Raw genomic sequence first — 16,233 nt, 5'->3', positions numbered from 1 at the left:
AATGAACCTACAGATTAAAAGATATTTACAACATATCAAAATTTTAAAACAGGGAAGATAAAACTATAGTGTCTTGGGTGATTAAAACTATAAAAAATGCACAGTAGTTATTACTGTAAAAGCAAGGTTATTTGGGAGAGGTTATGAGCAGCTTGGAAAGTGGAGTGGCTTATGTAGTGAGAGACAACATTCAGTTTTTAACCTGGTGTGCTTCAAATTCCTTAAGCTATGCCTTTGTTTTGCACATTTTTAATATTTGTGCTTAAAATTACAATAAAATGGTCAAAAATATCTGAGAGAATAAATCAACCAAGTGCAAATATTAAGGAATAGTATTTAGGTGTAATAATGTTGTTATATTTTTAAAATAAAATAAAAAGTGAGAAGGGTCTGACTTCCAGTGTTGTTTTTTGCAGCCTCTGCCTGAAACCTGTTGGCTTTTTAATAAAAACTACTAGCTTCCAGTAAATATTAATAAGAAAGTGTGAGGCGGTTTCCTCTCTATGATTTTTCTGGAAAAGACACCTCTCTGTAGACCATAAGACTCAGATGCAAACCAAGGAGGACATAAATTGGGCCCACTTAAATTATCTATTAATGGGACTCAATCAGATTATGTATATATATATTCCTCTCCCCTTTGGCAACCATCAGCTTGTTTTATCTATGGGTCTCTTTAATTTTTGAAAATTCCATATAGTCTTGTTTAAAATTAGAGATGCACACTGATTTATGGTTGAACTTGCTTTCACATCGTGGTAGGCAGCCTCTGAGGTGCCCTGCACGATCCCTGCTTCATGGTACTCATGACCTTTTGTAATCCTCTCCTCTAGAGTATGGGTCAGGCCTAGTGACTCAATTCTGATGAACAGAATGTTATAGGAGTGATGAGACATTTGAAAAGGCTATCATTTCCATCTTGAGCATCCTCTGTTGATATCTCTCTCTGCTCTGTCTCTAATGGAAGCCAGCTGCCATGTTGTAAGCTGCCCATGGAGAGGCCCACGTGCCAAGGAACTAATGTGACCTATCAACAGCCACATGAGGCAGCTTGGAACCACACGTTTCTACAGTGCAGCTTAGAGATGGCTGCAGCCCAAGCCAATACCTTGATTACAGACTTCTGAGGGACCTGAGCAAGAAGACCCAGATTTGTTCTTCAGAAGTTAAGATCATGCTTGCTGTTTTAAGCTGAATTCTGGGAAATATATTACTCAGCAACAGATAACTAATACATATCTTAGTAAAAATGGGAAGAGCACAGACTAGATCAGCAGTTTTCAAATGCTGATCCCCTTTATAGTCTCAAAAATTATTAAAGCATTGAAGCCACCAAAACTTTCCCTTATGTGGGTTAGTTATAACTACTGACATTTACTGTATCAGAAATTAAAACAGAAAAGTATAGGTATTAACTTATTAAAAAAAACTTATTAATATAACCTATTTCTATGAAAAAAGTAACCGCATTTTTCAAAACAAAAATTTAGAGAAAAGAGTGGCACTGTTTTAGATTTTTACCAATCTTTTTAATGTCTAGCTACATAGAAGACAGTTGGATTTTTTTATCAGCAGCATTCAATCTATTGCAATATGCTGCTGGAGGTATATAAAAAAATCTGGCTTCATTTAGAGATGTACTTTAATAAAGGAATATTTTTATAGCTTTTCCAGGAAATTATGACATTCTTGATTGTATACCACAACAAGGGACAACTTCTTAAATGTTAGCTGGAAAGTGAAATCCAAAATTCTATTAATGAACTTTGCTAGTTTATGTTAAAATCAAGTTCCTGTGGAGAAAGTGATGGGACCTGGGGAGCTCAGCTTGCACCCCTCCACCCCCCTTTCAGGCCTGGCTGGCTGCTGCCCCTTTGCTGTGGGGGCCTGAGGGATGAAGAAGGCAGCACTTGGTGAATATGAGCTGAGTCACCTCAACCAGAGACAATGAAGCAGCACTGTACTTTAAATTCTGTCAACAACCATCAAGAGACCATTTATCAGTAGGTCATTTTTGTCTTTTATGAAATTTTTGTCTCTGTAAAAGGTAGAATTGCACATCTTTCCTGATAATGTATTATATTCATGCTTATAAAATACTCATGGCATTGGGACTTCAAATTGGTAAATATTCACCATATGTGAGTAAGCACGATACACATCAACCACATGAATACATATGCTTAGTTGCTATGTGTTCACACACAAGGACTAGAAGCAGCAGCAAACTGTGATTATGGCTGATTTGTATGCTCTTTGCCTCCTTTGTTCTGTTTTCTTTTGCACACATAACTTTTAAATATTGAAGAAAATGTTATTTAAAAATTCACTACTCTTTCTTATACTCTGAGTGCATCCTTTGCCCATGCATAATTTTGTATTAACAGCACTGGTCACTTGAAAACATTGGTTCACGGAATTAGAGACATACCAAATGTTCACACATTTCATACATTATAAAGAATTACATTCATTAAAAATCACTACCAGTCTCGTCAGAAAAGTTTAAATACTGGAAGCTATTGAACTCACTGTGGCAGGGTAGTTGGAAGAACAATGGCCCCCAGAGATGTCCAGGTCTGAATTCCTCGAAACTGTGAGCATGTTACCCCACATGAGTGGCAAAAGGACCTTTGCATTGGGATTAAGGTAAAGATGAGATTATCCTGGATTATCTGGTAGGCCCAATGTAATCCCAAGTGTCCCTATGAGAGACACAGACAACTGGAAGATGCCAGGCTGCTGGCTTTGAAGACAGAGAAGGAGGGCTGTGGCCAGGGAACACTGGAAACTTTTAGAAGTTGAAAAAGCAAGGAAATGGATTTTGCCCTAGAGCCTCCATAATGAATGCAGCCCTGCCAAAGCCTTGATTTTAGCCCTGAAAGACCCATCTTGGCATTCTGACCTCCAGAACTGTAAAATAACAAATTTGCATCATTTTGAGTATTGTTTGTGGCATTTATTAGTGCAGCAATAAGAAAATAATATAGGCAGTTACAACTTTTTGAAGTTATAATTTTCCTGTAAAAGCTGGACTTGTGTCAGTAAAAGCAAGCACTGTTACTCTCCCTGAAGAGACAGGCCCACTTCATTCATTTTTGTAGTCAACTTCTGCCAAAAATCAAGCCAGAATACCCTTTCAACTATGAAGAGTGTTCCATGAGCAGAGCCGCTGGTTCAGTTCAAAGCTCCGAGGCCGCATGCCGACCACCTCCCGAGACAGGACCTCACACTGTCCTGGGACTTGCCCACAGGTGCTCTAGGCAAGATTCAGAATGAGTCCCACAGAATGTGAAAATGTGCGAGGGTCAAGGCTTCATGCAATTCAGAATTTTTTACTGTTTTACAGAGGACTTTCTTACCTGGACTGGCTCACCCACCCCTACCCTGGCCTGGGTGTGGCAGTGGGGCATACAGATTGGTGCCACTGTCATGATTCATCTTAAGGCACCAGTTTACCCACCATGATGCACTTCAACACAGGGAAAATGGCAAAAAAAACCTTAGTATAGATATGAAAATAAGATTTGGCAGACCCTAGTAGTTCAGGACTACACTTCAAGAACTGCCGGTATAGCACATATGCTAGGCTTTGTAACTGCTCAGCGTCTACAAAAGCCTTCTTATTCAGGGAGTTTCCCATGACGAGTCCTATCCCCCTTCCTCTAACAGAAGCCAGAACTTGCTGTTCAAACCTTCTCAACACTAGAGCAGTACCATCTGAGTCTGCCTAGGTCACACCTGTGTTGCACCTCAATTCCGCAGCTGTGCTCAGGAAGATCAGCCCAAGGCCTGCTGTGTCTGGGCCCATGGGGATGGAGGGGAGGTGCTCTTTGGGATAGTCCACAGTGTGGTTTGGTCATTGCTCTTATGGTGTGGCTTCCACATCAGATTCTTTGGTTGTCCTAGAGCTTCTCTGAGGTGCCTAACATTGTGTGTACATTAATTCTTGGTTTCAAGTCCCTGCCAGGAGCCTTGCTGTTTTCACTGAGGAGTCTGGGTGTTACTGGTGCCTGTAGTCATGCTGGGCAGGCATTTCGATGCTCTGATTGCACGAGCCTGGATGGCCTGTCCACTTCTAGAATCAAGTTTGGAATAAGTCCAAGTAAAATGCACCTCCCCCAAGTGAGGGAGAAAAAAATAAAGATCATATACCAATAGGTAGGGTAGCCATGCTGCAGACAGGGAAACAATAAATTTCACTACAGGGCAACTACTCTGAAACTAGATTAGAAAATAGTACTTAAAAGAAAAAATAAACAGTACTTAAGATTGGATTACTTTGTCTTCCTTTTAGAAAAAGTTTTCTTCCCCTATTGAACCTTGGTTTTCAGCTTACTCTGAGAGTCCCAGCGACTTCCACGGCCCCAAATTGTGGTCTGACTCAGTGCAGCAGAACAGGCCTGCATACAGTTCTCCTGCCCTGTGCCTTTGGTAGGCAACTGTCCTAAGGCAGAGAGCTGGGGCACAGAGGGACCCATTTCAAGAACTGCAGTGACTGGATGCCTGTTGTCCAAAGTCTGGTAACAACTGCCTCTGGCATTTTGTCCAGTTTCATGATTATTTAAGGTGGAGAAGGTCAGAAATGCACGTCTCTTTAGAAAGGCTCTGACTGAAGCTTGATGGGGGTCACTGGTGTGCTGCCTGAGCTTACAGCTCACAGCTCTGCAGGGCATTAGGAATCTGGGGTCATCAGGCTCTGGAAAATTCAATCACATCCTCTAGACTCTCATAAAGTTAAACACGTACCTGTAACAGACCAGCCAAAATGAGTTGTTGGTGCCCCAATGAGCAGCAGTGGGAGGGTTGGAAATGGTGTTTAAATACACTGTATTAGGAAAATGTCCATCAGGTAAGTGAATGCACATCGATTACCCTGCTACTATGAATGACATACAAGAGTTGTTTACATCTCTCGATAAGGCCAGAGCGTAGCTGTCTGCGGTAGACCACTGTGGCCAGCACTCTCCCAAAATGCCCCATAGAGAGAGAAATTCCAGGTATCATTGCATGGGGTTAGTGGTGTCAAACACTGGTACCCTAACAGTTAAGGCATGGACCCTGTGCAGTGGACCAAGGTGGACCAACCGGTGGGGTGATGGATGATTCCCTCATATGGGTATGAATTGTTTTTGGGTGATGACACCTTTGAACTTAGTATGGGCAATGGGGTTGCTCATAGTTTTGAAGTCCCCCTGACCTTGTGGCTGTCTCATGGCTAGGGCTGGGGCTCCGGTCTTTGCTTCTTTACCTCAGGTACAGCCTTTGCAATGCTTATTTGTTGCTTTGGAAGACAAAGCAAAAGCAACCCTAAACTGAAGCATTGTGCCCTCTTCTCAAACCAGAGCCAGAGCCTGTGGTCTGGCCTAGCTTGGTGCCAAAGCTGGAACTGGCCAAGATCAAAACAGCATTGCTATGCCGAGTGGCTGAGATGCAGAACTCTCATTCATAAGGCCAGAAACGGTGGGGCGGTTTGCAAGTGGGAGTCTGTCTCATGGCCACATGGGAAGACTGTCTTGAAAACATATCCTTCGTCGTGGGTACAGAGCTTGGGACCCAGGCAGATAACTAAGGCAGCAGGTTTCCTGAGAGGCAGGGGGCTGACGGTGGGTACGAATCTGCAGGCAGAAGCCCACTGGTAGTGTTAACCTGGAGTGAACGTCTGCATTCCTAAGAACTACTAAGATTGCTCTAAGCCAGGGGTGGGGAACCTTTTTCTGCCAAGGACCATTTGGACATTTATATCATTAGACGGCCATACAAAATTATCAACGAAAAAAGCTCCAAGATTTATTGAATTTTGAGTACTGCCTTTTTGGACTTGGCAGGGCCAGACCAAATGATTTCGCGGCCACATATGGCCTGCGGGCTGGATGTTCCCTACCCGTTCTAAACCTTCACACTTATTATAGTTCAATTGTGTCCTTCCCATCCCCACCCCAAATCCACATTGAAGTCATAACCCGTAATACCTCAGAATGTGACCTTATTTGGAGATGAGTTCTTTATAAAAGTAATCAAGTTAAAATGAGCTCATTAGGGTGGTGTCCTTATAAAAGGGGAAATTTGGACATACATGAACACAGGGATTACAATGTAAAGATATAGGGATAACATAGCCATCTACAAGCCAAGGAGAGGGACCTGGGACAAACCCTTCATTCATAGCCCTCAGAAGGAACCAACCCAACTGACACATTGAGTATGGACTTACAGCCTCCAGAACTGTGAGACAATAACTTTCTGTTGTTTAAGCCACCCAGTTCATGGTATTTTGTTATGGCAGCTCTAGGGACTACTATAACAATTTTTAATTTCCTAGTAAGCCAGAACAGTATTTCCAAATTCAGCTTATTAACTTGTGACATGAATTGAGACTTGACTCTAATCGGCCAGGTCTCCACCTTCCTGGGAATAGGGTAGCTCAACAGAATAAGTATCCTGGTTAATATGAAGAAATCTAAAAAACTAGGTTGTTTATTAGTTTTGAAATTAGCAGGGAGGGTCTCACCTTCTTTTCAGCCAAAGTGACCATAAAATATTCCTTAGATTACGAAAGCTTGGGTTCTAGTTCTGGCTTTGCAGTGAACCTGGGAGATCATGTAACTTTTCTTTGATTACCATTATAATGAGAGGACATATGTTAAGAACCCTTATAGTATTAACATTACAGAAAGGTTCATAGAGAGTTAAGAGACATTACAGGATGTCTCTCCATTCTAAATAACTTTACAGCATACTTTGCATAAGCTCTGGGGATGACTGAATTCAAAATCCAACCCTCAAAATTTTTGTCCACCCAAAACCTGTGCATATGACCTTATACGGAAATAGGGTTTTTGCAGCTGCAATCAAGTTAAGATGAGGTTATATTGGACTCGGGTGGGCTATACTCCAAAGACTGGTGTCCTCAGAAGAGAGAAATTTGGACAGAGACACATAGGGAAAATGCCATATGATGACAGTGGCAGACAATGAAGTGATGCATTGACAAACCAAGGACTGGTGGCAACCACCAGAAGCTAAGCAGAGGCAAGGATGGGTCCTCCCCTAAAGCTTTCAGAGGAAGCATGGCTCCGCTGATGGCTTCATTTCCTGCCTCCAGAACTGTGAGAGAATACATTTCTGTTGTTTTGAGCCAACCCATTTTGTGGTATTTTGTTATAGCAGCCCTAAGAAACTAATGCACACTTCCTTCTCCACATTAAGATGGGCGATACACTGGACTTTCTCTACGTTCTCATCGGATACTGTTAAAGTACAGACTGATACCTTATTCTGAATATATTACAGTACATATCCGGAGATTTAAACTTTGGTTGTGGAATTGTCTATCCTTTTTTTCATATCCCACTGCTAGTCTGAGGAAATGTATGGGTCCCAACTTCAAACTACAACTAAAATCTGAGTACTTCTATCTTCATTGCTAACACACTGGTCCAAGCCACTATCATCTCACAGGGGAAACTGCCACAGCCTCCTGATCCCTCATTTTCCAATCTTACTTTCTTAGTCTACTGTTAAAAGAACCGATTTGACAAAAATCCAGCATCCATTTATGATAAAACTCCTTGCAAAGTGGGAATACAAGGAATATATCTTAACATAATAAAGGTCACATATGACAAACCCACAGTTAACATCATACTCAATGGGGAAAAGCTAAAAGGGTTTTTCTCAAGATCAGGAACAAGACAAGGATGCCTACTTTGACCACTTGTATTCAACATAGTACTGGAAGTCCTAGCTACAGAATTCAGACCAGAAATAAGGAGCATCCAAATTGGAAAGAAGTAAAACTGTAGTTATCTGCAGATGACATAGTAGTGTGTATATATATATATATATATATATATATATATATATATATATAGAACCCTAAAGATTCCACCAAAAAACTATTAGAACTAATGAATGAATTCAGTAACGTAGCAGGATACAAAATTAATATTCAGGAATCAAATGCATTTTTATACACTGATAATAAACTATCAGAAAGAAAAACTAAGAAAACAGTCCCATTTACAATTGTATCAAAGAAAATAAAACATCTAGGAATAAATTTAACCAAGAAAATAAAAGACCTGTACTATGAAAATTATAAGACACTGAAGAAAAAAATGTAAGATACAAATAAATAGAAGGATATACTGTGTTCATGGATAGGAAGAATTAACAGTTAAAACTTCCATACTACCCAATGCAATCTACGAATTCAATGCAATTCCTATCAAAATACCAATGGTGAAAACGGTGGCATAAGTAAATGTGGTACCCACAGCCTCCCACAACCACACCAAAATTACAACTAAATTATAGAATCACCACTCAGAATCACCTGAATTCTAGCCGAACAGAAGTCCTACAATTAAGGATATGAAGAAGCCACATCAAGACTGGTTGGAGGGGCAGAGATGTGCAACAGGCTGGTCCCACACATCCATGTGTGGCAGATAAAAATCTAGAGGGATATCTTGGCTGTGGAGGTTTGCCTGAGGAGTGAGGGTTCCCAATCCTACCTCAGGGTCCCCAGTCTAGGGTTCCAGTGCCAGGAAGAGAAGTCCCCATAACTTCTGGTATAAAAACCAGTAGGGTGTGTGGATGAGTGAGATGGAGGGCTGCTGGAGTCCCAGGTGTTCCTCTTAAAGGGCCCATGCACAGACTTACTCAGACTCACCTCCTCTGAGCTCCAGAGCTGATGTCCAGTAAGTCACCAGGGACGTACGGGGAGGAACTGAAGCGTCTGACATCAGGGCAAGAGCTGGAGGGAGAGCTTTCTCCCAGACAAAAGTGCAGGAAGAGGTCACTGTTCATTTTCTGAGCCCTCCTCCCACAGACCCAGCAAGTGAGAGCTATATCTAAGTCTCCATCAACTTGGCTAACACAATTAGCCCCACCTTGGTGATTCCCAGAGACCCTGCCCCACCCAACCTGCAGGCCCATCCAAGCTGTTTCCAGTGTTTTTTCCATATGAATGTCCTGTCTTGGCTCATGCTTCAGACTTTTCTATAATCTCTTAAGCAGCATCTGGCTTAGGTATACCCTGTACCTCTTGCTAAGTGGTCCCAAGCCAAGCACTAGTGGAAGTCTGCCTTGGTTCACAACTTGGCCTCTCCTGGGCACATCCAAGCCCAACACAAATAGCAGCCATCTACAGATTGCTTTTGAGCTCATGCAGGGAGGCCCTGTGTACAACACAGGTGGCAGCTGACTTTGGTTTTCACCTCCAAGGAGATCCCAGAGCCAGTGCATCTGGTGGACAGCTTCAGACCACATCAAAGCACCACCACCCAACCATACCCACAAGCAACACACTCAAGGGGCAAACTCAGCAGGCACCAGAACCCTGCTGAAGCAAGTCCTGCTCTGTGGGATGGGTCCCTGCACAGCTGATCCTCTATAGTGGTGGCAGCCAGTCCTTGCAGCCAATCTGCCTGGGGTTAAATCCCTCCCATTGATGTGTCAATAGTGACCAAGGCTCAACTACAACAGGAGGGTGTATACAATCCACACAAGGGTGGGGGTGCACCTGGAGTCTCCAGCTTGGTGATTGGGGAGGCTGAGCCACTGGATCCTACAGAACACCTACTACATAAGGCCACTCTACCAAGCCTGGGAGATGTAGCAGCTCTACCTAATACATAGAAACAAACATAGGGAGGAATCCAAAATGAGGAAGCAAAGAAACATGTCCCAAGTGAAAGAATAGAATAAAACTCCAGAAAAAGAGCTAAACAAAATGGAGACAAGCAACTTACCAGATGCAGAATTCAAAACACTGGTTATAAGGCTGCTCAAAGAACTTACAGGAAGAGAAGATGAACTTAGTGAAAACTTCAACTGCATAAAAAGGACACGGAAACCATGAAGAGCCAGTCAGAAATGAAGAACAGAAGTCTGCGTGAAGATGGAAGCAGAGATTAGAGTGATGCATCTGCAAGTCAAGAATATCAAGGATTGCTGGCCACCAGCAGAAGCCAAGAAGAGACTGTGATTTTTTCCACAGAGCCTTCAGAAGGAGCACAGCCCTGCTGACACCTTGATTTTCAACTTCCAGCTTCAGAAATGTGAAAGAATAAGTTTTTGAGTTTTAGTCACCCAGTTTGTACTACTGTTATAAAAGGCCTAGGAAAGAAATACAGTCAGCTTCTGCAGACCCATCTCTAAATCACTCAACCAACATGTACTTTCTAACATCCTATTACTGTAACACTCCACAGCTCCCAATGTCATGAGTGTCCCCTCACTGCACTGAATAATAAACAAACCCACATTGTTTTACTCAAAAAAGAAAGAAGAAATGAAGAATACATTAATTAAAATGAAGAATACATTGCAGGGAATCAACAGTGAAGTACATGAAGCAGAGGATCAAGTCAGAGATTGGGAAAATAAGGAAGCAGAAAACACCCAATCAGAACAGCAAAAAGAAAACAGAATCCCCCAAAATGAGGATAGTATAAGGAGCCTCTGGGGACAATTTCAAGCATATCAGGGTTTGCATCATGGGGGTGCCAGAAAGAGAAGAGAGCAAGCGAGGAATTGAAAATCTATGTGAATATAATGACAGAAAACTTACCTAACCTGGTGAAGGAAATAGACATACAAGTCCAGGAAGCACTAAGAATCCCAAAGAAGATAAATCCAAAAAGGCCCATGTCAAGACACATCATAATTAAAATGCAAAAGGTCAAAGACAAAGAGAGAATTTTAGAAGCAGCAAGAAAGAAGCAGTTAGTTACCTACAAGGGAGCTCCCATAAGACTGGCAACTGATTTCTTAACAGAAACTTGGAAGGCCAGAAAGGACTAGCAAAAATATTCAAAGTGATGAAAAGTAAGGACCTACAACCAAGATTACTCTATCCAGCAAAGGTATCATTTAGAATCAAAGGACATATAAAGAGCTTCTCAGACAAAAAAAGCTAAAGGAGTTCATCACCACCAAACCAGTATTACATAAAATGTTAAAAAGTCTTCTTTTTTTTTTAAAAAAATATATCTTTATTGATTTCAGAGAGAGGAAAGGAGAGGGAGAGAGAAACATCAATGATGAGAGAGTCATTGATCGGCTGCAGCCCGCAACCTGGGCATGTGCCCTGACTGGAAATCGAACCCTGATCACTTGGATCCTAGGTCGACACTCAACTGCTGAGCCACGCCCGGCTGGGCAAAAAGTCTTCTTTAAGAAGGATAAAAAAGCAAAAATATGTATAATGGCAATAAATACATATTAACAGTTGAATCCAAAAGAGAAAATAAGCAAGCATAACAAATTCAGATACAGAGAACATTTTCATAGCTGCCAGATAGGAGAAGGTTACGGGGGATGACTGAAAAAGGGGAATGAAATTAAAAAGTAAAAAATTATACAAAAAAAATACCAATGACATTTTTCGCAGGATTAGAACAAATAATCCTAAAATTTAAATGGAATCACAAAAGATCTCAAATAGCCACAGCAATCTTGCAAAAGAAGAACAGTTGGAGGTATCACACTACCTGATATCAAACTACACTACAAGGCTTTAGTAATCATATTAACATAAACACAGACTGACAGATCAATGGAACAGTATAGAGAGCCCAAACTCATGTGGTCAATTAATCCATGACAAAGAAGGCAAGAATACATAGTGGGGCAAAGACAGTTTATTCAATAAATCGTGCTGGGGAAACTGAACAGATACATGTTAAAAAAAAAGGAAGAAAGTAGACCATCTTCTTACACCATATACAAAAATAAACTGAGAATGAATTATCGGCTTAAATGTGAGACTGAAACCATAAACCTCCTAAAAGAAAACATGGGCAGTAGACTCTTTGACATTGCTCTTAGTCATGTTTTTTTGAAATTTCTCCTTGGAGAAGGGAAACAAAAGGAAAAATAAACAAATGTGACTATGTCAAACTAAAATTTTTTGCACAGCAAAGGAAACCATCAACAAAACAAAAAGACAACCTACCAAATAGAAGATGACATTAGCCAATGATAGATAATCCGCTGATGGGTTAATATCCAAGATTTATAAAAACTTTCAACTTAACACCAAAAAAGCAAAACAATTCAATTAAAAAATAAGCAGAGAACCTAACAGACACTTCTCCAAAGAGGAGATTATAGACGGCCAAAAGACATGTGAAAAGATGGTCAACATCACCAATCAGGGAAATGTAAATTAAAACCAGAAGATATCACCTCATACCTGTCAAAATGGCTAGCATTAATAAATTAACAAACAAGTGTTGGCAAGGATATGGAGAAAAGTGAACCCTCGTGCACTACTGGTGGGAATACAAACTGGTGCAGCCACTGTGGAAAACAGTATGGAGGGTACTAAAAATTAAAAACAGAACTACTTATGACCCAGCAATTCCACTTCTGGGCACTTATCAGAAGAAATCCAAAACACTAATTTGAAGATATATGCACCCCTATGTTCACTGCAGCATTATTTACAACAGCCAAGATATGGAAGCAACCCAAATGCCCATCAATGGGCAACTGGATAAAGATGTGGTACATATATACAATGAAATACTAATTAGCTATAAAAAACAATGAAATTTTACAATTTGCAACAACATGGATGAACCTAGAGGATATTTTGCTGAGTGAAATATGTCAGTCAGAGAAAGACAAATGCCATATGATTTCACTTATATGTGGAATCTAAAAAAAAAAACAAATACAGTGGAACTTCGGTTTTCAAACTTAATTCATTCTGGAAGACTGTTCAAGAAGCAATATTTATGAAGGGGAAAAAAACACACAGCTGTAATATTTTCAACAATAAAGTTAAAAAAAAAAGGGGGATTTGTTAAAAAACCGAATCATTTTTTCCCATTAGAAATAATGTAAATTGAATTCATTCCAGATCCCCAAATGATTGTTTTAACCTATCTTACACATGTCTAATGCACTGCTTAGTCTATAAACAAACACTTCTTTTCTTAAATTTATTGAACCACCCCCTACTAGCCTTAAATAAATCACTTTCAGCACTTGTTCCAGGGGTGTCTTTCAGGAGGTCAGCATGCAGCATCTTTGCTTTTTCACCTATCATTGCTCCGAAATACTGTCACCTGCTAAACGCGTTTTATCTGAATCAACAGTTTTTCTACTTCAATTGCCTGTGATCATTGTTTCTTTCACACCCATGGCAACATTAGCACTCTTGATGGCCTGTTTTGAAATTGTGTTAATATCCATTTTGCCAGCAACAAAAGCAAAAACCCACAAAAATACTCAAAGCATGATTTCCTGAGATGCTGACAAGGGAGGTTTAGTGGTAAACTGACTTGAATTCATCCTCTCCTTTGTGGCCTGAGGGACGCTTTTTGTCTTGCTGATGTATCAGCATGAAAGGGTTGTCAGGTTGAGAATTGGTTTTTGTGTCCATGAACAACTTGGTTAAGAACTGAATTGTTTGAGATGGGAGACTTTCGAGAACCAAGGTTTGACTGTAAATTGAATTATCTGGTCCAGACCCCCAAATGATTCCATTTTAAACTTTCTTATATACAGTAGATGGTGCTGTTTATAAACACTTTAAAAACAAAAAGGAAATGTACAGTAAAAATGAAAATTTACATACACATTAGAACTTACCTTTGATGTTGAGAGCTACTGATGACAATATGGAGAGGAGGGATGCTACTGTTTGGAGGGATGCTATTGTATGTCCCTTCCATGAAACGTCAGGTAGCTATTCTTCTGGGGTTCTTTCCCTTTCTCCTCTTTGCTCCACTAGAACTTGCTTCAGGCTCACGGGGCCCCCGTCTCACTAAAAACCTATCCAGTGATTGTTTTTGCCTGCGTTTTAACACTTGCCTGAAGTGAAACACTGCATTGTCATTGAACAAGTTTATCGCATGGTTTGCTAGTTCTTTGTCAGGGTGGTATTTCTCAATAAAACTTTGCATTTCTCCCCATTTCCCAAGCATTCCCTTGATTAGTGAAGTAGGAACATCCTCCCTTCCCTTCTCCTCCTCTGAAGACAGTACCTCTGCTGCCGTCTGCTGCTGCTCCCTCTGCAAGTCCTGGAGTTCCTCCGTGGTCAGCTCAGTGCTGTGGTCCCCCACCAACTCCTCCACATCACCACCATCCACCTCTAAGCCCAGGGATTTGCCCAGAGACACAATATCCTCCACAACAGACATAGGCTCGTCCTCGAAGCCCTCAAAATCTCTTCCAGCAGCAGACTCAGGCCACAGTTTCTTCCAGGCTGATTGCATGGTCCTGGGAGACACTTCCCCCCATGCTCTGTCTATGAGCCTCAAGCAGGTGAGGATATTAAAATGTTCCTTCCAGAACTCCCTGAGGGTTAAATTTGCTCCAGAGGTCACCTCAAAACACCTCTGAAACAGTGCCTTTGTGTAGAGCTTCTTAAAGTTAGAAATGACCTGCTGGTCCATGGGCTGGATGAGAGGAGTTGTGTTAGGTGGCAAGAACTTAACAGTGATGAAGCTGTACTCCTCCACCAGCTCAGCTTCCAAGCCTGGAGGGTGGGCAGGAGCCTTGTCCATTACAAGAAGTGCCCTTACTGGCAATTGCTTTTCCCGGAGATATTTTTTCACACTTGGGGCAAACACTTCATGTATCCACTCAATAAAAAATTGCCTGGTTACCCAAGCTTTACTGTTAGCCCTGCACATTACATTCAACTTGTTTTTCACAACATTTTTCTTGAAAACTTGTAGGTTTTCAGAACGGTAGACAAGTAGAGGCTTCAATTTGAAGTCCCCACTTGCATTCCCACACAGCAATAATGCCAGTCTGTCCTTCATTGGCTCGTGTCCCGACAATGACTTCTTTTCCTGTGTGATGTAGGTCCTCTTTGGCATTTTCCTCCAGAAAAGGCCTGTCTCATCACAATTGAACACTTGTTGGGGAACAAACCCCTCAGCCTCTATGTATTCCTGAAACTCTGTCACGAAATTATCAGCAGCTACTTTGTTAGAACTGGCAGCCTCGCCGTGCCTCACTACACTATGAATGCCACTTCTTTTCTTAAATTTATCAAACCACCCCCTACTAGCCTTAAATGAACCACTTTGAGCACTTGTTCCCGGGGTGTCTTTCAGGAGGTCAGCATGCAGCCGCTTTGCTTTTTCACATATCATTGCTTCCGAAATGCTGTCACCGGCTAACTGTTTTTCATTTATCCAAACCAACAACAGTTTTTCTACCTCTTCAATTGCCTGTGGTCGTTGTTTTGTGAGCACCTTCACACCCTTAGCAACATCAGCACTTTTGATGGCCTCTTTATGTTTTAAAATTGTGCTAATCGTTGATTTCGCCATGCCATACTCCATAGCCAGATCAGACACACGAACACCTCTATCATACTTTGCAATTATTTCTTTTTTAAGCTCTATTGTTGTTCTCACAACTTTCCTTTTCATTTTGCTATCACTAACTTTCTTAGGACCCATGGTGACTTACAGTATGTATTTAATAAGCAGCAGCAACAAAAGCAAAAAAAACCACAAAAATATTCAGAGCACAATTTCCTGAGATGCTAATGTGAGGTTTAGTGGTAAACTGACTCATACTCGCGCATTCTCTCCTTTGTCACCTGAGAGACACGTGACTGATCATACAGGTATCAGCATGAAAGGGTTGTTGGGTCGAGAACCGAAGTTTTGTTCAACAACCAAGACGTTTTTCTGTGAGCAACATGGTCGAGAACCCGAATTGTTTGAGGTGGGGGACATTCGAGAACTGAGGTTTGACTGTAAACAAAAAAACAAAACAGAAAGCAACTCATAGACTCAGAGAACAAACTGATGGTTGCCAGATGGAAGGAGCATTGGGGGTATGGGTGAAAAAGGGGAAGGGATTAAAAAGTACAAACTGGCAGTTACAAAAAAATCACAGGGATGCAAAGTACAGCACTGAGAGTATAGTCAATAATGTAATAACTGCATATGGTGCTAGGTTGGTACTAGACTTATTGGGAATGTCACTTCATAAATTATATAAACATCTGAAGCTAATATAATATTGTATATCAACTGTAATTGAAAAAAAAATATTTAAAAGAAGAGTGATCTTTTAAAAATGTTAAGTCATCTTTCCTTGCCAAAATTTTCCAATGGCCTTCCAATGAACAATTTCCTTATGATTGGCCTCCATGAGCTCTCTGGCCACATTGACTACTCTCCCCATTGCTCACTGTGTTCCACTCACACTAACTTTTCTGACTCTGGAATTCCCTGGGCAGGCTCC

At 41.1% G+C, this 16,233-nt stretch overlaps 1 protein-coding gene across 6 annotated transcripts in view; it reads right to left on the bottom strand.

Annotated features, from left to right (window-relative positions):
* Nucleotides 1–16,233, bottom strand: part of LOC308559164 (E3 ubiquitin-protein ligase TRIM39) — a 66,734-nt gene that overhangs the window by 31,102 nt on the left and 19,399 nt on the right. For 2 of the 6 annotated variants that reach the window (XM_081141469.1, XM_081141473.1), the window contains one exon: nucleotides 11,634–15,737. The exons of the other annotated variants lie outside the window; for them this stretch is intronic. The gene's annotated coding sequence lies outside the window, so the exon portion shown is untranslated. Of the gene's footprint in view, nucleotides 1–11,633; nucleotides 15,738–16,233 lie in introns of those variants that run through there. 6 annotated transcript variants of the gene reach the window in all.

This window comes from Miniopterus schreibersii (assembly GCF_964146895.1).
Source record: "Miniopterus schreibersii genome assembly, chromosome: 6".
NCBI classification, from domain to species: Eukaryota; Metazoa; Chordata; class Mammalia; order Chiroptera; family Miniopteridae; genus Miniopterus; species Miniopterus schreibersii.
Note: the sequence above shows the minus strand (reverse complement) of the source record. Positions and strands in the feature narration are given on the sequence as shown.